The sequence below is a fragment of the Macrobrachium rosenbergii genome, unplaced genomic scaffold, assembly GCF_040412425.1.
Source record: "Macrobrachium rosenbergii isolate ZJJX-2024 unplaced genomic scaffold, ASM4041242v1 13869, whole genome shotgun sequence".
NCBI classification, from domain to species: Eukaryota; Metazoa; Arthropoda; class Malacostraca; order Decapoda; family Palaemonidae; genus Macrobrachium; species Macrobrachium rosenbergii.
This window is the reverse complement of record NW_027100717.1, coordinates 1,116,246-1,137,972: the sequence shown is the minus strand read 5'-3', so window position 1 is coordinate 1,137,972 and position 21,727 is coordinate 1,116,246. Positions and strand designations below refer to the sequence as shown.

Here is a 21,727-nt window from a genome sequence, read left to right as displayed (position 1 = left end):
ATATATATATATATATATATATATATATATATATTATATATATATATATAATATATATGTATATTCCGTATATATTTATATATATATATATATATATATTTATATATATGAATGTATGTATGTATAAGCCCTTCTTGGCCATAGAAAGGATCCCCCTGACTCCTTCCGAAGTCACAGGACGCCATGAGAGGGCCCGGGCAACAGTCATCTTCTCTCAGACACAGAAGAAATCTCCCTCGCCCCAGAAACCCCCCCCAAGTTCGTTAGGTTACAGCGTCACCTTTCCTGGCACCGATTGGCTGATAGACCCTGGGAGAAGTGCCAGAGCCAATCACGTCCAGGAGAGAAGAAATCGGGGGTTGTGAGGTTCCTGAGGGCTGGAGGAAGACGCCCAAAGGGATTCGTCCCCTTGAAAAAGTCAGAAAGGTTTCGTGGAAGTTAGGGGAAAGACCCACGTCCCCTTGCTGCCTCGGTCGGTTTCCCCCTCAGCCTCTCTCTCTCTCTCTCACTCGCCTTTACTCCAGATTTTAGTTACTGAGATACTTGGGCCCTTGTGCAAGTTTTAGGTAACACAGATCATTGTTAAATTTACCCCGTGTCTTATTTAAGCATCACCCACAGGGCTGCAGCCGGACCAGTGTAAGTAGACCCCATGAGAGGTCGGGGTCATGTCATATATATTATATATATGTATATATATATTATATATATATATATATATTACATATATGTATATATATGTATGTATATATATATGTATGTATTTATATGTATGGATATACATATGTATATGTATATAATATTCATTGCTCAGGAACACGCTAAAACAGTAAGGTCGACATAAATTATAAACAAATTATTATATTTTAGCTTTAAAATGGGGCTGGACCCTGAAACGTCATAATAATTCTGAAACACTTATCTTGTGACCCTCTTAATTATAATATACAATATACAATATATACTGTATTATAATTATATATATAATATATATATAAATATATATATAATATATATATATATATATATATATATATATATATATTATATTTTCTGTTAGGCTATATATATAATATATATACATATTATATATATATATAAAATATATATATATATGATACATATATATATATATTATATATATATATATATATTATAATATATATATATATATATATTTTTTATATATGCATTATGTTGATGTCTTTTGATCATTTATTGCTCAATTTACGTAATTTTCATGGCCCTGCAAAACAAGAATGCACGTAACCTTGCCACTTGAAGCCAAAAGTTAACCTCAAAGACAGTCGTTAATTAGCCAAAGGTCGCCAGTTAAGGGTTATTAACCTTAACAAAGAATATGCAAGGAATAAAGACTTTATAAAAAAAACCGTCCTCCAACTGCGGACGCGAACAAAGAATCTCTACTCGTTAAGATGACGCAACGTTCTTCAAACAGAAACTGAGACATACACAAAGCATAACGATTTGCTTAGCCTATATCCTATATTTTTACTGGAGTAAAGGGGATGAAGCTAACAATATAATAATTTGACTTAATCTAGACTTCGTGAACACATATACCGTAAGTGGTGGCTGAAGGAAGAAAAAGAAAAATGTGAAATACAGAAGGAGTACTAGTCAATCGACGAAGCCTCAACAAAGAATCGGACTTACCGTGAATGTCGATCGCTGCGCAAACGAGGAACCTCAGGAGTCGTATTCTGGCAGTCTTCCCAATTCACTAATTAAGATAGACGTAGGAGGAAAAGTAATAAAGAACAAAGAATATCGTTCGGGCACAGCACGCAGCGTCACCCTGGTTCAGTGACCACGTTACTTCTGACCGACCTCCTCGTTCCCGCCAGATGAGGTGGCCTCTTGACATACCCTTACCGGGCAATCCGACCTTGACAAAGGCATCGCCGATGCATAGAATAAAGCTTGGCCACCATAACTAGGGGTCATTGAGTGTAAACCCTCTCTGAGGCATAGGTCCCTAATGCCCTATCATATTCTGTTTTAAAATTGCCCAGCCTATAGTCATCCCATTTGTCTACTGTGGTGATTGTTATTTTGAATTGTCTAGCCTCATCGGCGGGGCAGAGATGTTCTCTGTCAGGTCAATCTGACTAATATTCCTACACCTAAATACATCGAGGCGAACAGCAGTAATATTTATAAAAATATATATATATGAGTTTATATTTTCTGTTAGGCTATGCATGTAATATTTATTACATATTGCACATGTATTTGTAACAAGCACAAAGCCTTCCCAAAATCTTCACACTTTTTGGATACACTTGTCACTACAAAGCCTTAGATCCATATGCAAGACTATGAAGTAATGTTGATATCTTTATCAGGATTAAAATCTACATCCAGTGTCAAAACAAAGTCACTTTGCCGACTGCCCGTGGTCAAGTCGGCAACGTCACCTCGTTCTGATACTCAGGATGCTGGTTAGAATCCTGCTGCTACGGACATCAGAATCACTCTATATTCTTGCAATTGGGTCTACGGCTTTGTATTGACATAAGTATCCAAAGTCTGAAGAATTCAGTTAGCTAAGAGGCCACTGGTGTCATTATAATTACATCATTCCCTGATGAAAGCTGCTATATGTATATATTATTATAATTTACAAGAAGTCGCTGCACAGTGCACCTCCCCCCACCCACCTAATTTACCCTTTGTTTACTGAGAACCGCATGGCCGATCGTATTTGACCTAGAAATCAGAGCACGGTTATCAACATTTCAATGTCCTTCTTTTACCTGGAACAGATATTGAGATGACACGGATAAAAAGGGGCAAGGAGGGGACACTAAATGCCACTCCCTTAAAAATATTAGCCCAACTAAGCTATTTTCTAAAGGCAGATTAAGCTGCTGAATTGTCTTACCTTCGCAGGACCGGGGAAGAGGCAACGGAATCGCTGACCACTTGGCAAGTGACACATCGTTTGCATCACGGCTCCTACCCCTGGCCATGTGCCTTAAAAGGAAGAGACAGCAGTAGGCTGTATGAAGTTTATCTTGTGAGGAGTCGTAGGGGACAGCCATACACGCGGGTGGGTGATGCAGTTTGCTGAGAGACCATTCATTCTCCCTGTCCGACTCCAGACTCCAGTCATCCTCGAGGGCACCGTCATACGTGTGATCGTCCCTCGTCCTTCTTCGCCAGAGACACGCTTCCCCTAAGGTAAAGTGCGAGTAGAGACTTTTCAGTCACGACCATTTGCCCTTTAGAAAGCTTGGAGTACCAGCATTTCACTTCTGTCCTTGTGCCAGTTTATCCAGTGCCATTTCCAATGTCCTGTGTTCGAGTGTAAAATGGTCATTCATTCCTCGAGTCTTTGGCACCCTCAGTGCAAACTCGAGTCATATTCGGTGTTATATTGTTCCTTTACTGGCGTGTAATGTGTAAATCTTTCTTGCAGAGGGACCCATTCGCGTTCTTGACTGTACCTTGCCTTTAGTCAAGACTCCAGTTGAAGGATCTTCAGGCGTTGCAAGCCCCTTATCAATTTACTTATCCATTTTCCCTTCAAATGCTTTCTTCTGTAAAGATAATTCTTTAATTCATCCCAAGTGTTTACATAACATTTCCATATGAAGTAGAGCCTTCAGCTCCTAAATTCTCCCTTTTTCTTATTTTTTTTTACGATTTTCCTTCACTATCAGAACTCCAAGTCAGAAAATTTTCTCCAAAAATAACATAATCTTAAAAATAAAAAAATATATATATTTCATGTTGCTGGCATATGTAAATATATATTATATATAATATATATAAATATATATATAAAAATATATATAAAATATATATATATATATATATATATATATATATATATATATATATATATATATATATATATATATATATATATATATATATATATATATATATATATATATATATATATATATATATATATATATATATATATATATATATATATATATTTTACATAAATATATATATATATATGCATATATATATTATACATCGTTTTAACGGACAGAAAGGGGGAACACTGGTTAGATACTGACGATTCTCCGTAGTTACTAAAATGGGGTCTGCAGTGGCTAATATCAGCAGGCGCAATGTCAAATTTCGAATGTAATTAATCTAGAAAAAAAATTAGTTTTCGAAAATGTCGGGACAACAGAAACAGGTGTTATGAAATCACAGAAAAAAAAACCTTCGAGTAAGCTATAAAGAGGCTGTACAGTACAGTAGTTTAAAAGATAAAGGGAATGTCACAAAAACAGTTATATACACTCTCTGGAAAAATGGTTCGAGAAGCAAAATTCTAACACCCACCACAGATAAGGCCTAGAATGATTTTTTTTTTTTTTTTGTGGACGACACCGATAGCCTTAGGAAAAGAACTCTGCGTCTGGACCTGCCGTCTTTCTAGGGGATGAGTACACTATATCTATCTTCACAAATGAGTACAGCAGAGAACAAATCCCACTTTCCTCAGCCACCTACCGAGCCCTTTTATTTTCATCAAACCTGGGCAAGATAAAGTCACCACCCTCCCTGTTGCATCACCCTCCAAGGAAAAGCCAACACCGCAATGCAAAATGTGTTTATAAACTACTTCCGACTGAAAATGTAGTGAGCACCTCAAAACTCCATTCGAAAATGTATTCTAAATAATCATATATGACAATTAAAACCTGGAAGAAAGGTTCAATTCGAAAACAATCGAAATTTCCATACCTTTGGGGCCCTTACCGATGACACCGTAGATTATAAGGCTATCCAGAACGACCACTTACATTAAGTATAAAAATAATAATTCAAAAGACAATCATTCGAAAGATTTACTTACTAAACTTATGAATAAAAAAATTCATCAATGTCGTTCCAGGACCTTGTTCAAAATTTTGAGAATATTAAACGCTGTTAGACAAGGTATATAGTGTATTTTCCATAGCAATCTTAGAAAGATTTATGAATTACAAGAAAACGATTACAAATTTGAAAGGTCTTGGAAACTGGCGAATTCCCATACTAACCTGCAAGGTCAATTTAATACTTAAAACACTTGAAATGTCTTTCTGGATAGCCTAAATATTATACCACAAGTGCTTTGGAGACCAAAAGCTGTTTTGAATATATAATAAAGAGTAAACAGAAATTGCAAGCATAAGTACAGTGTATGGCACAGAAATGTAAATAATGACCTACAGCACTATACAAAATGTAAATAAAACCAAGGGCATAAATAATGGCGAAACAGCATATATCACATGCAAGGTATATTTTGCAAAAAACAATCAATTTCAATGAAATGGCATATAAATACTAGACCCACGTGTTTTCGTAAAGCATCACAAGATAAAAACTCGAGGGTTATACAGTGCATCACCAAGTACAAGCAAAATTTTTTCACCAAGAAACGCTTGGAAAATAGAGTCCTTTGGAATTGAGGAATGACCAAAGTCTAATGAATCACTGAGAATCATTTCAAAAAAATTAACTAACTTTCCGCGCCAATAATGATTTATAGCAGTTACATGTATCACAACATAATATACCTTAAAATTAAGGAACTATCTGGGCTTATTTCAAATATTACTTAAAGGAGATTATCTGAAATTTTATTAAAACGATAAAGGCCTATGAGAAGCTAGCACAACCTTTTTCATTCTAATCTACAAATCAATACGAAATATGATCGTAATTTATAAACAATAACTCAGTCTTAATCTTTACATCAGTTACAAAATCTAATCGTGCTCATCTACACAGTGATTAAGAATTCAAATATCGTGACGTTTCTTAAAGTTTTTAAGGCTCAGGTCTTTTGAATTTAACATTTAGAAGATTCCAACAGCACTATGGTATAATATCCCTTACCTTTGGAGATACATCTGAAAAAAGAAAAAACCATAAAATTAAAATTCTTAAGTTATAATATGCAGTGCAACATCACCACAGATCTTTGATTACACACACACACACACACACACACACACACACACACACACACATACATATATATATATATATATATATATATATATATATATATATATATATATATATATATATATATATATATATATATATATATATATATATATATATATATATATATATATATATATATATATATATATATATATATATATATATATATATATATATATATATATATACATACAAGGAAGTACTTTCATGTTTAATGCATCTCCTAATGTGATAAAAATTAAATTAAAACTCATAATATATACATATATATAAATATATATATATATATATATATATATATATAATATATATATATATATATATATAAAATATATATATATATATATATATATATATATATATATATATAATATACACAGGAAAGTACTTTCATGTTTAATGCATCTCTAATGTGATAAAAAAATTAAACTCATAACAACCTCAATATATATATATATATATATATATATATATATATATATATATATCAATATATATATATATATATATATATATATATATATATATATATATATATATTTACAGTCAACATGAATTAATCAGTCATTACACATGACTGAAATTTCAGTCATCACGCAGCTTGAATGCAATTTAGGGACATTTGATCCCCAGGAGCTAGTACTAAACATGGCGAAATACATTTGACCCCAGGGACTAGTACTAAACCCGGCGAAACAGTGTTTATGACTCACTGTTTCGCCGTGTTTAGTACTAGCTCCTGGAGGAATCAAATGTCCCCAAGTGCATTACGTGTGATGACTGAAATTTCAGTCATTACGCGTAATGACTGATTACGCATGTTGACTGTAACGTTATATATATATATGTTACAGGCAGATAGTGAAACCAGGCATTTCACGAACTGCCTGAAATTTCAGGCAGATAGCGAAATCACTAGCCACTTAGAACGAAAACCTGGGTTAACCTCCCATCCATCAAATAATGACAAAATAATAATATTGAAGATTTGGACTCAATAATACATAAATGAGAAATATAAAAATAGTTTAAAACAAAAATCTATTATAGAAACAATATATATATATATATATATATATATATATATATATATATATATATATATATATAAAATATATATATATATGTCAATATAAAATATATATATATATATATATATACACACATTTATATATGCATGTGTGTATAATATGAAAATTGGTGCCCCCATGAAATTTTTCTGGATCACTTTAGTGAGCGAAATGCCACTTAGGAACGTTTGATCCCTGTCTAGCAATAACACGTAACAGTGACTCATCTAAGTTTAGGCAGCCATGGAAAATGCCTGTGTTTAATACTAGCCCCTGTAACATATGTCCCTAATAGCATTTCACTATTTGCCCTGAAGTTTCAGGCAGTTCATGAAATATATTTTCTATATGCCTATATATATATATATATATATATATATATATATATATATATATATGTATAATGTCACGATACGTATCAAGTACCTGGTTATTACACAACTAATCTCAAAATTCAAAAATATACCTCACTTCAGCCAGATACCTGAACTCTCATAACATTAATTATTACGACTGAGTACTCTAAAGGTAACAGTGATCCCTTAAGAAAAACTTACTTATCAATCACTTGAAAAATCAAACTAAGTCTACCAGAACATGTGTGAGGTATCAAAATTTAAACTAGAAATATTCTAGAGTAGAAGGGCATCACTCCATCAAAAAACTCTGTTTCCCTGGTCTTAATTCACTTTAGCAAAACTAAAAGAACAAAACATGTTTATCACTTTGCCTTATGCACACACAATCAATCCTATTCACTGGTGATCAATAAATGAAACACTTTTTCTAAAAATGTTAAATACAAATATTTATTTTCAAATTCAAAGTTTATAATTAGAATTCACAATTAATTAAAATTCACAATCTGAAAAATTTATTATTACTTTAAATTAACACAACACTCAATTAGTTCTTGAATTAAATTATGAAACAAAACTAATTCACAAAAACTTTATCAAGAATTTAAATTAATCAAGCAAAATTTAAACTATCAAGAATTACTCAAGATTTAAAAAGAAAATCTTAATAAATGAAATCAAGTATGCAATGTTAAATTACGTATGCAATGTTAAATTATACCAAGAAATATTTAAAATGCTATATAAATAAATGTTACATCACAAACATAAAAAATGTGAAAATATAAAGAGATTGTAAATAGAAAAACACACAAAAATACACATAAGATTTATCAATAATGATTTCACTTGGTAAAAATTTCCTAACTTATCATACCATGGTATTAATAAGTAAAATTCACGTTACCTTACACAACTTGTGAAAACCTCTGTAAATCACTTGTTGCAGCTGCGTTACACCAAAACACACTTTTTTACCAGGCGCCATTACGAACTAAATAACTTTGCTAAATTCAGATCTCAAAAGTTAATGCTAATATGTGACCACAAAACACTACGTTAAAATAATCTCTTCCTTCAGAATGAAACAAATTTTAGGATTCCAGTAACACGTGAAACAATTACATGACGTCATTAAAGCATTTTGGGTACGAGATATAAAAGGGAAGTTCTAGAAGCAGGGAGGTGACGTCACTAAAGCATTTTGGGTGCGAGATACAATGGAGAAGCTTCTAGAAGGAAAATGACGTCATCCCAGCAAAACGTTTTGAACGCAACTTACAAAACATGACGTAATTGATCAGGACACGTATTCTTTCTCTCAAAGTGGCGTACGTGTCTCGAACATGTAACAACGTGAAATCACTCGTCTTGAGCCCGAACGGGACGAATCGGCGTTTGTTTTCGCAACCTGTCATCACTAACCCAAAACAAAGCGCTCGCTCTTATCTCAACTGATGACAATTGAAATGAAACAAGCCCTTGTGGACACACACACATGTTCACATACTATGCTTTTATCAAGAAAGATATTATTCGTTCTACGTTACTATTAAAATTGTATTAACAATTCTAAATTACGCTATCAAGTTACTTAATCATTAGTTCTTTTGAGATCTGATGCCAAACTAAATATGACACTTCAACAATCATTATCATTAAACATAACACATGAAAAAAGTAAATATGTCAAAATTATAGGAGAATAAACATATTACAAGGCAATATCATGAAAATATATACATTTATAAATATATATATATATATATATATATATATATATAAATATATATATAATATATTATATAATATATATATATATATATATATATATATATATATATATATATATATATATATATATATATATATATATATATATATATATATATATATATATATACTATTGTCATAAACTGGGAGTCTTGGTTGGGGGAAGAACTGAACAAATGTGGAAATGTTGACTGCAAAGGGACCATTTGCGCCCAGATTATGAACAAAGGAAAAGTTATTGGAAACTTACCTTAGATTGTCCTGGATTTACAATTAAAGGAGGAAGGTCGCCATTTGGAATTAGAATTCTTTTACAAATTTACAGGGTTTTATTTACAGAGACTTTGGCAATGAAACAAGGAGACAAACAAAACGACATGGTGGTCAATGGGCAGACTCAGTAATTGGATACATAGAACAATAGTGCAATGGTTGGCAACAAGCAAGCTGATTAATAAGGGGGCCAATGTGCAATACAATTATTCCAGTTACAATAAAAATGGTTTAGTCATGCCCCGATTACACTGAATAGTCTCAGTTAGATGCTGCAAACAGATTCAACTCCAGGATGGGGAAAAATAATTCGTATAAAACTTGGTGGGGCCACAACAGATTTCAGGGATAGGACTGCATCCAGGAATATTTTCAGGCTTGAAAGGCAGTCAAAATTATTAGGCACAGAGCACACGGATTGGTTGGTCTCTCCTGTAAGAGGGGTTATAGATTAGATGGCGGCATACACTGAAGGAAATTGAATTCCCTTATAAATGTCACCTTTTCACATGTTAAATATTAACCACTACGTAGCCCAGCAGATAATTACGATGAAATCACGTAGGCACAAAATGGGAATCGTAACTGCGTGGGCTTTTAACAATGAACACGTGATCGCACTCACACAAAGAGTAAATTTAACATTGGTATTGCTTAGCCTAAGTTGCCCTTAAGTTGCACGGGGAGAGGGATAAATGGATAATTAGCACAGGATCTCTACCAAAATTCAAGGCACATTAATGGCGAGGTATGGGAGGCCGGCAGGACTCGTAACAAAGGAGGATTGCTTTGTGGAGGAAGTAGTTAAAGCTTAAAGAAATGGAATTTTAAGGAGTTTAAGTAAAAGGGGGAAAGGCTGGTTTACTGACTATTTGCGATGGACGAACCTTGTCCGATAATTGCGGCGCCAACAGTCGTCTTGGCTGTCCGTCGATGGTATTTTCAACCAGCTAGCGGAGGAAATGGCGGAGCGTCCGTCGAGAATGAAGGTGAGACTAGTTCTGCTTTTCAAAGCCAACGGCGTCTTGTAGGGGCTTCATCGTTAGTCCGACATCCCTGCAAATATGTCAAGAGAACCAGCAAAGAGGGCAGGGGAAAAGCATCCTTAAATATTAATTACTTAGCAGTTAAGGTCCTACCTCACGGCTAATCCCACTGTGCCTATTAACCTTCCCCATACCTAAATACTCCCACATCACGTGATGGGGTGAAAAGGGGGTTGAAATCGGGAGCCTATTGTTTCCCAGGATCAGGCGATGGGGGCGTGTTCCCTACACTGCTATACACTGGTACTAACAGCCCTGATCTAGTTCAAACTATGCTTGTTTACGTCCATCGCCCGCTAATTTGGCGCCTGACAACGCTAACTGAGACAAAAATTTATCACTATGCTAACTAGATCACAGCTAAATAGGAGGGAGGAATCATAAATCCTTGATAATATATATATATATATATATATATATATATATATATATATATATATATATATATATATATATATATATATATATATATATGTATGTATTATATACTAGAGCAATTAATTATTTCCAACAACAGGAGACAGTTTGAGGACCTTTTTTTTTTTTTTTTTTCAAGCAAGCAAGCCCCGTGCTGGCTGGCACAAGCTTTTGCTGTCAGAGCAACCTACCAAGTCTCCAACCAACCACTAAGATAGTTTCATTCTACCAATAATAGATCCAACAAGAAAAATCTGTTTATGTTTTGTCGAAACCAATGAAGTAAGATACAGATGGGCACATAGTAGTACAGTAAATTTAGATCTGAATCCCTTACGGCTGCCAGTATATTTTGGATCATTTTGTCAAATACTGCATTGTTCCTTTCTAAAGGGTTGGGGTGTAGTTTTGTGTGGATTTCCTGATTTTCGAGTGCTGCTTCATACAACTTTAAATTTACCAGCTTCGAAATCAAATGATTTGCTTGAGCTAGCTGAGGAATGACTAAATTAAACATACTTTCACTGTGGTTGCTACTTCGACGACCAAATTTATAAAATTCTGAGTTAAAGGATATGAGTTTACTAAAAAAAAATAATAATATTTTGCAAAAAAATTCCGTAAGGAAATTGACAATCCTTTACCTCCTCTTTTATGCCATGTCTATAAGAGTTTTTTTAAGAATACCTGCCAAGGATGCTATCTACTAGTATTATGTGAGTGAAGTAGGCTGAGCCATACTCTGTGAATGACCAAGAAATAACAATGAGAAATATTTTTTATTTACAACACTAAACACATTGGTACCTGCTATAAAGTTCTCACTGAAAAGAGTGAGAATTAAGCTGCATTTTTTTATGCACTAGTTTTAAGGAATAAGGGAAGTTTAAATACTAATAGGAAATCTCATACATTCTACTTTTATTCCAATCCTCATCCTTCACTCAGTTACATACACAAAAATCTCATACACATATATGGATGTATTTATAATATTCATTTCAATCAATGAAGTTACAAATATACTGGAAAAGCAGCAATGAACTTGCACAAAGTAAAAAAACACCCTAAATCCTCAAGCATCTAACGTAATCTACTTTACACTAAGAATGGATTAATATTGAATGGATCTATTGTTTGAGATTACTTAACACTTCACCTTTCTTACTGTTTAGGACTAAGAGTGGCTTTGATAAACAGAGGGTCAGACACACCTCTGTCAGACGGCCACATTTAGGACAGGCTACATTAGTCATCTTTGTTTTCATTCTTACAAGATGACGTCGATGGCCATGTCCACTGCGGATCCTGATTATGAAAGTTAAACAACAAAACCATGAATGAGAAAAATAGACTGTCAGCAGGAATACTGACTGGCAAAGCTTTTTCAAAACAGCATTCTTCGCGCAGATCGCTCTAAATCATCATTCATTTTTAATATTAAAATTTGAAAGTGGAAACCAATTTAATTAGACCTCTCCCGTTACAGGCAGTTACTGTACGACAACCTTGTACAACTTTGATTGCAAAATGCAATTAACGTACTATTAACCGACCAACACCTTGTTGAAAGACACGTGAGTTTCGATAAAATTATACACACTGCAAATACCTTGTGTAGAAGCTTCTGAAGTTTCTGAACAGTCGGGTTGACAACAGAGAGGCATTTATGCTGTTGGTTATGTGCAACCTCAAAGCAAGAATTTTACAAAGACATTTAGAGGAGAAAACTTGAAAGTTGACTCATCACAAGCTGTGGTCTTTTCTTATCCGACTCCTTTAATTTCACATATTTTGATTAGTCAATTCATTTTTGTTCTTTGCCTCTTACGGTGACGGTTTCGGTATCAGATCATAATGTGTCATAGCAATTACAATAATCAAAATTGATAAAGTCATCGTTCTCCCAAAAAATATCCTAGTACTACTGTACTATATTCACTGGTATTTGCAAGAGAAACTAAAACCATAACCAGGTTACACTTTAAAACTTAACAACAAATAAGTGATTCTTGTGCCGAAAATAAATACAATATCTACATGAATGATATACACCTCAACCAAATGCATTCGCAGAAATGCATCTACCACCTGCTGAAAAATCTTCAGAGACCTACAGTATGGCGTAGTAGTAAGCAAAAGTTGCAAAATATTCCTGCAGAGACATAAGGATTGTTTCACTAAAATCGGTTATGTAGCTCCTTCATGGTCAAAGAACAGGGCTACGAAAAAGCATGGGGTTGAACCCCAAACAGAGCGATGTTAGACTGCCCAAGGGAGGGAAAACAGAGGTACACAGAATTCCAAAGCTACTTTACAGAAAGAATGGAACAGCCATTACTGATGATGTTTTTGAGTATGTAGCAACATTCTTTCCCAAGAAGGCTGAGGAATTACCATTGTAAAATACATTCGATATTATATGTAAACTATATGAAATTTCAAAGGTTTAGGAAATGCCACTGTATAACTGATTCTGTGATAGAAAACTAAATACCACTCCAAGGAAGAATAATGAACTGTCATTGTGAAATGAAACTACATGGCATTTCAAGAAGGGATTAGAACTTCTTACTGTATAATGGATTTGCTGATTAGAAACCAAAAAAGTTTAGGAACTGTCCACGTATAGTACATTTAAACAAAGTGAATAACACTGCTTGGGATTAGGAATTGCCTTTATATAAAGCAATCAGTGATATGAAACTTCACTAAGCTCAAAAGGAAGCTTCGCAAGGTATCACTGAGCAACGAATTCAAGCTAAATGATAATCTCTATTATACTAATTTCCTTGGCTTCCTTTCTGTGTGTGTCCCTTCCCTCCCCTTCCTCTTCTAATATATTAATTTCTTTGGCTGCTTTTCTGTGTCCCTCCCCTCCCATTCCCTCCTCTCCCCCTTCTTCCACCTCCTTCCCCTTCCCCTTCCTTCTTTCCCATTCCTCTAACGTCCCCCTCCCCTTCCCTCTTCCCTTTTTAAGAGGTGCGAAATAATGAGCAGGTGGACATGTACTGCTGGTTTATTGGGAAAGCAGGCCGCTTATAAAGCGGCTTGCGGATGTCATACTATAGAGGGATGAATAAATTTGTTTTTATTTAGCATTTTCCAACGTTTTGTGTGAGAGAGAGAGAGAGAGAGAGAGAGAGAGAGAGAGAGAGAGAGAGAGAGAGAGAGAGAGAGAGAGAGAGTGTGTAATTGTCGTTAGTGAGTGCTTCGGTTGTTGGAAGAGGGATGAGGTCGTTAGGTTGTTTACGGTGCTGTCTGTCTGTGCAAATGTCGAGGGAGTTTTTTTTCGGTTTTGGGAGAGTCTTGAGCTGAGTTCTGTGCAAGGCGGACATTGATGGTGCATGATTATTGTATGTTCCGTGAGTCGAGTGTTTTCTGTTGGATGTCATTGTTGTCTGTGCATGTGTCTCTTTCTTTTTGCTCGTTTTTTTGGTTGGAAGTCTGTTTTCCAGTTGTTTGTGAATTTTGTCTACTGTGTTGGCGACCGTGGACACCCTCAACCATCTCCCAGCAACCGAGGATCATAGTGAGTATTGTATGTGGTTATATGTTCGGTGTATCTGTGTTGTGTATTGTTTTTTTGTGTTTTAAAATCCCGCCACATAATATTTGGCGCCCAACGTGGGGCTGTTGTAAAATAGCCGTTAGGATTGTTTGTGGTGGGTCGAGTGAGAGTAAGAGGTCAGGATGAGTGAGATAGAGAAACAGAGAGGAACTCCGAGTGGCTAGGGAACTCCAGGGCAGGCTGGAGGAGGAGAATGGGAGGCTGAGGAGTGAGAATGAGGAGTTGAGGAGTCAGTTGGAGGAGATGGGGAATGCTAAGAAGTGCAAAAGAAGAAATGAAAGGGGAGATGAAAGAGTCAGAAGAGAGAATGGAAGAGAGGGTGGATAAAAAAGTTGGAGGGAATGATGAAAGGTGTGGAAGAAATGGTGAAAGGTATGTTCAAGGGTGTTTTTTGGAGAAGGGGCTGTTGGAGGCAGGTTCTCTGGAACGTGTGAAGGGCAAGAGAGAAAGAAAAGGAGGAAGAAGTGAATGGAAGCGTGAGTGATGAAAGTGATGTGGAAATAGGAAGTAAGAAACGAGAGAATGAAAGGCAGGGTAAGGAAAAGGGGAATGAAAAGCAAGGGAAGGAACGGAGGAAAGTAAGGATAAGTCAGGGGAAGAAAAAGGGAAGAAGGGAAGGGGAAAGGAAACTGGTAAGAAGGGTAAGGAAGTGGGAAAGGCAGGAAAGAAGGGAGGGTGAAGGCAGTAGTGATAGTGAGGTGGATGGAGGTGAGTGGATAAAAGTGGATAAAAGAGGGGGGAAGAAGAGTGTAATGAGTAAGATGAATGTAAGTGCAGAAGTGGACTCTTTGTATTCGGAAGAGGGTATGAAAGGACAGAGTGAAAGTAGCGAAAGTGAGTGAAAGTGAGAAAGAAGTGAGAAAGGCTATGTATGTGAGGGAGGTACCCCAGTGTGAAAAGTATAATGAATATGGAAGTAGGGATGTGCATGATTTCTTTAGGGAGTAGTATGAAAGGTTTTGTCAGGATAAGTATGGGGAAAGTAAGAGTGTGGGCACGAGAATTAGGAGAATATTTGACTGGGTTTTTACTTGATATGTATAGGGTTATTATGAGTGTGGGGATGTTGAGTATGACAAGGTGAAAGCTAGACTAGTTGAGCAAGCGAGCGTATGAAAGCGAGTGTTAAGTATAAGAGGAAGAATGAATTTGATGAGGCAAGAATGAAAGCTGGGGAAACCTTGTCACTGTATGCTTGTAGGCTGGAGACGTTGGCAAGGAAGAAGTTTGGGGATGATGGGATAGATGAATGTAAGGAGTTAGTACGGAAGTTGTTAGGACAGTGCCAGATGGAGTTAGAGAATTTGTGAACTTGAAGCGGAAGGAGAAGAAAAGATGGACGAATGAAAGGTTGACTTGGGGAGAAATTTTGAAATTGTAGAAGATTATGAGCTTGACAGGGTTATAAAAGAGAGCAGAAGTGTAAGTGTAAGGGCTGGGGTAGATGAGAGGGTACCAGAGTTCAGGAAGCTTTAGGGATGCAGTGTTGAGGGCCCAATGAGAATGGCCGATAGTGTAATAGATAGGAGTGTAAGAGCAAGTAATGTGGAGGTGCCAGGGAGGATGAATGGTGGGTTTGTAAGGGAACAACGGGTTGGACGGGTTAGGGATAGTAGTGTACAAAGGGGAAGGTCGATGAGTGGAAGTCGAGCGAAGTGTTTTAGATGTGGAAAGGAAGGACATACAAAGAATGAGTGTAGGTGGGCTTTAGGAGCGTGTTTCGGGTGTGGGCAATCGGGACATTTGGTAAGGGAGTGTACGAAAGATAGGGGGGTTAAATGCTACAGGTGCGGACAGGTGGGTCATATTGCTAATGGTTGTAGGGGTACCCGAGTGAATGTAATATGTGGCAACTGTGGTAAGAATGGGCATTATGCGAGAATGTGTTCAGAACCGAGAGCGAAGTGTGACGAATGTGGAATGGAAGGGCATGTATCAAGTGTATGTAGATGAAAGAGGGTGACTGTGACAGCGAATTCAGGAAACTGAGTGTGAAGGGGTTCAAATGGGTGGATCCTCCAGGATGCAAGCGGTGCGTGTGATGCATGTATGTGAGGGGTTGTTGCATGAGGGGCTTTGCTGGAAAGACTGACGAGTGCATGAGTGTGCAAGTGTGTTGTAAGGGAGTAAGATTGATTGCCTTAGTAGATACCGGGTGTAGTATGAATGTCATATTTAAGAATGGATGTGAGAAATTAAGGAATACGTGTGAGATTAGGAACTGTCAGGGGGAAGTAAGAGGGATTGGAAATTTAGGGGTAGCAGTGGTTGGAAGAGTGTGTGAACGGTTAGAAATTGGGGGTGTAGTGATGGATGAAAGTGATTTTTGTGTGATTGAGAGTACGAATGATAAATATGATATTTTATTGGGATGTGAGTTTTTGAAAAAATGCGGGATGGTGGTCCGTCCTAGTATGAATGTAATTGAATTACGTTATGAAAGGGGATGTGCTTGGGGATTTGTATTTGGGGAAGGATGGTAGGGTTGAGCAAAAATTGTGGAAGAGAGTGCCTGTAATTGCGACAGAGAGGGTAAAAGTGCCACATGAGATTGGAGAAGTTGTGAGTGTGAAAGTGGCATGGCCGGATAGCCTCGGGATAGCCAACAATGATAGGTGTGAGTATGTGGTTGAGGAATAGACATAAATAAATTAGTCAGGGCAAATGTGTGTGTATATGATGGGGTTTTGAACATGGGAGATCCGAGGGTATATATAACGTCATTGCCGAGTGTCAGGAAGAAGCGAGTCCGAGGAATATGTGAGGGAGATTGAGTGGGAATATTACGTACGTTGGTGAATGTGGATGATGAGAGGTACGTGAAGGTACGGCAGGTGATGACAGGTGATTTGAAAGGAGCTAATGATTGGACGTATGAGGAGTTGAAAGAAAGAGTAAAGGTAGATGAAAATGTAAAGTGATAACGTAAGAGAACGATTGAGGAGAATGTTGTGGGATAGGCAGGGGGCATTGAGTCGTGGTGACGAGGATTTTGGGGATCAAATTCCGGAATTTAAAATAGTTCTGGAAGACGATACCCCCATATATCAGCGTCCCCGACATTTTTCTCCGTCTATCAATCGTGAGATAGAGGAGCAGTGTGAGGAGCTTGAGAGGGTGGGAGTGATTGAAAGAGAGTACGAGCGCCTGGAATAGCCCCATTGTACCGGTACGTAAGCCAGATGGAAGTTTGCAAATGTGTGTGGATTATCGGAAGGTGAATGAAGTAACTGTGAAAGAGCGATTCCCCATGAATGTGGTGTCTGATTGTGTGTACAAGATGAATGGAATGAAAGTGTTTACAAAATTAGATTTGGTAAGGGGCTATTACCAGATGCCTCTGGAGGAAGGAGCAGGCATATTATGGCCTTTTCTAGTAGTTCCTGCCACTACCAGTTCCGGAGATTAAGTTTCGGACTGGCTAATGCGCCTGCTGCCTTCCAAAGGGCAATGAATGTGGTTCTGGCTGGGTTTGATCGCAAGAAGGTAACTGTTTTTATAGATGATATTTTGATTGCAGTGAGACTGTAGAAGAGAATATGGAACTGCTTGAAACGAGTGTTAGAAAGGTTGGAAGAAGTAGGAATAAAAGTAAAACTTGAAAAGTGTGCTTGGTTGGCTGGGGAGGTGGAATTCCCTAGGGCATATGGTGAGTGGAAGAGGTGTAAGGAAGAGTGATAAGTTCGTGAATAAGGTAAAGGAATTTCCACGTCCCCGGACCGTGCGTGAGTTGAAAGGATTTTTGGGTTTAATTGAGTTTGGAAGGAAGTTTATAAAGGATTGTTCAGGGATCGAAACCACTTACTGAATGGACAGGAAGAGAAATTGTGTAAGATTGAAATGGGATGAGCGAATGATCGAAGCGTTCGAGAGATTGAAAGAGGAGGCTGCAAGAGACGTGAAAGGCTTTCCCGGACTATAGTTAGAATGCGAATAAACTAGAACTGTATACGGATGCAAGTAAATATAGTATGGGAGGATGCTTGGTACAAATGCAGAAGGCGAATGGGGGTGAACAATTCAGAGTAATTGCGTATGTGAGCAAGGCATTTGGAAAGGCAGAGTTGAAATATTCGGTGATTGAAAAGGAATTGGCTGCAATAAGGTTTTGTGTGAAAGCGTTGAAAGTATTTTTATATGGGGTAGATTTTGTGATGGACGGACCATCGACCGCTAGTGTATATGGTTAAAAAGGAGAGTGTGAATGCTAGAATTGCGAGAACGATAGAGGATTTGAATGAGTTTAGTTTTAAGATAGAGTATGTTTAGGTAGACAGAATATTGTTGTGGATGCTATGTCACGTATGTGGACTGAACGAGATGATAGGGTTAGGATTGATATAATTTAAAAAACACAAAAACAGTACACAACACTCACCCTGATCCTCGGTTGCTGGAAGATGGAGTAAAACGTCCACGGTCAGAACACAGCACTAAAACCACACAAAAAAAACAAGAAACATAAAAAGAAGATAGAACTATACACAACAAGAACAGTACACAAACAAGAAAAAACAACAACTCTCAAAAGCACACAAAAAATTGTCAAGACCAAACGACTGACCAGCACTAGCTCTGACTCAAGACTCGACTGAAAAATCCTCACATATATTCCACAGACAGACAGACAGCGCCGTAAACAAACTAACGACCCTCATCCTCTTCCAACAACCGAAGCACTCACTTCACGACAATTACACTCCTACATCTCTCTCTCTCTCTCTCTCTCTCTCTCTCTCTCTCTCTCTCTCAAAACGTTGGGAAATGCTAAATAAAAACAAATTTATTCATCCTCTATATTTCTCCCCCTTTTAGCATTTCCCAACCAACACCTTTCACACCTCTTTCAAATCGCTCACGCAACACCCATGGATGCTCACTAGCAGGTCCTCTGATCGCGTTATTAGACACATAATCATTCTCCCAGAATCACTCTCTCTCTAGCAACACTCAAACTCACATCATCTCCTCCATTCTCTCTCAGATTCACGCTATTTCTTCACTATTACCACTCTCAATTTCATCCACAATCTCATCTATACCCTCTAACTCGTTCCCAAATACCTCCCCAATTCTTCAACTAACCCATCCCATTCGCTCATTGACCTTTCCAACTTGCAACGATTCATTCATGCTTTCAATCACTCAGACGATATTACTGCTACGCTTTCTTACTTTTACACTTTTCGCCACCTCCAACCGTTCACTTACCCCTACACGTTCAGTCAACTCAGTTATATCAAACCCGCATATGCTATACGTTCTATTCATACCATCCCATTCATCCGTATTACACGCTTTATCACTCATTTTCACTTTGGCACTCACACCTATCACACAACTTACGATCATTCCGTTTCACTTACGTTCTTCCCCTTCTTACGTTTTCTACCATTCTCTATCAAAACAAATTGCTTCATGCACTCGTCAGTCTTTCCAGCAAAGCCCCCTCATGCAACAACCCCTCACGTACATGCATCACACGCACCGCTTGCATCCTGGAGGATCCACCCATTTGAACCCCCACACTCAGTTTCCCGAATTTGCTGTCACAGTCACCCTCTTTGTCTACATACACTTGATACATGCCCTTCCATTCCACATTCGACACACTTCGCTCTCGGTTCTGAACACATTCTCGCATAATGCCCATTCTTACCACAGTTGCCACATATTACATTCACTCTCCAAATACCCCTACAACCATTAGCAATATGTCCCACCTGTCCGCACCTGTAGCATTTAACCCCTATCTTTCGTACACTCCCTTACCAAATGTCCCGGTTGCCCACACCAAACACGCCCTAAAGCCCACCTACACTCATTCTTTGTATGTCCTTCCTTTCACATCTAAAACACTTCACTCGACTTCCACTCACCGACCTTCCCTTTGTACACTACTATCCCTAACCCGTCCAACCTGTTGTTCCCTTACAAACCCATCATTCATCCTCACTGGCACCTCTACATTACTTGCTCTTACACTCCTATCTATTACACTATCGGCCATTCTCATTGGGCCCCCTCAACACTGCATCCCTAAAGCTTCTGAACTCTGGTACTTCTCATCTACCCCAGCCCTTACACTTACACTTCTGCTCTCTTTTATAACCCTGTCAAGCTCATAATCTTCTACAATTTCCAAAATTTCTCCCTTCAACCTTTCATTCAATCTTTCTTCTTCTCCTTCCGCTTCAAGTTCACAAATTCTCTAACTCCATCTGGCACTGTCCCTAACAACTTCCGTACTAACTCCTTACATTCATCTTTATCCCATCATCCCCAAACTTCTTCCTTGCCAACGTCTCCAGCCTACAAGCATACAGTGACAAGGTTTCCCCAGCTTTCATTCTTGCCTCATCAAATTCATTCTTCCTCTTATACTTAAAACTCTTTCATACGCCTCGCTTGCTCAACTAATCTAGCTTTCACCTTGTCATACTCAACCTCTCCCACACTCATAATAACCCCATACATATCAAGTAAAACCCAGTCAAATACTCTCCTAATTCTCGTGCCCATACTCTCTTACTTTCCCATACTTATCCTGACAAAACCTTTCATACTCCCTAAAGAAATCATGCACATCCCTACTTCCATACTCATTATACTTTTCACACCGGGGTACCTCCCTCACATACATAGCCTTTCACTTCTTTTTCTCACTTTCACTCTCACTTTCGCTACTTTCACTGTCCTTTCATACCTCTTCCGAATACAAAGAGTCCACTTCTGCACTTACATTCATCTTACTCATTACACTCTTCTTCCCTCTTTATCCACTTTTATCCACTCACCTCCATCCACCTCACTATCACTACTGCCTTCACCTCTCCCTTCTTTCCTGCCTTTCCCACTTCTTTCCCTTCTTACCAGTTTCCTTTCCTTTTCCTTCTTCCCCTTTTTCTTCCCTGACTTATCCTTACTTTCTCTGTTCCTTCCCTTGCTTTTCATTCCCTTTTTTCTTACCCTATTCTCTCATTCCTCGTTTCTACTTCCTATTCCCAAATCACTTTCATCACTCACGCTTCCATTCACTTCTTCCTCCTTTTCTTTCTCTCTTGCCCCTTCACACGTTCCAGAGAACCACCTCCAACAGCCCCTTCTCCAAAAAACACCCTTTGAACATACCTTTCATCATTTCTTCCACACTCTTCATCATTCCCCTCCAACTTTTATCCATCCTTCTTCCATTCTCTCTTCTGACTCTTTCATCTCCCC

At 37.4% G+C, this 21,727-nt stretch overlaps 1 long non-coding RNA gene across 2 annotated transcripts in view; it reads right to left on the bottom strand.

Annotated features, from left to right (window-relative positions):
• Positions 1–4,926: 4,926 nt before the first annotated feature.
• Positions 4,927–21,727, bottom strand: part of LOC136837839 (uncharacterized) — a 53,055-nt gene continuing 36,254 nt past the window's right edge. For both annotated transcript variants that reach the window (XR_010852793.1, XR_010852792.1), the window contains exon 3: positions 4,927–5,897. This is a non-coding gene — a long non-coding RNA (uncharacterized lncRNA). The remainder of the gene's footprint in view (positions 5,898–21,727) is intronic.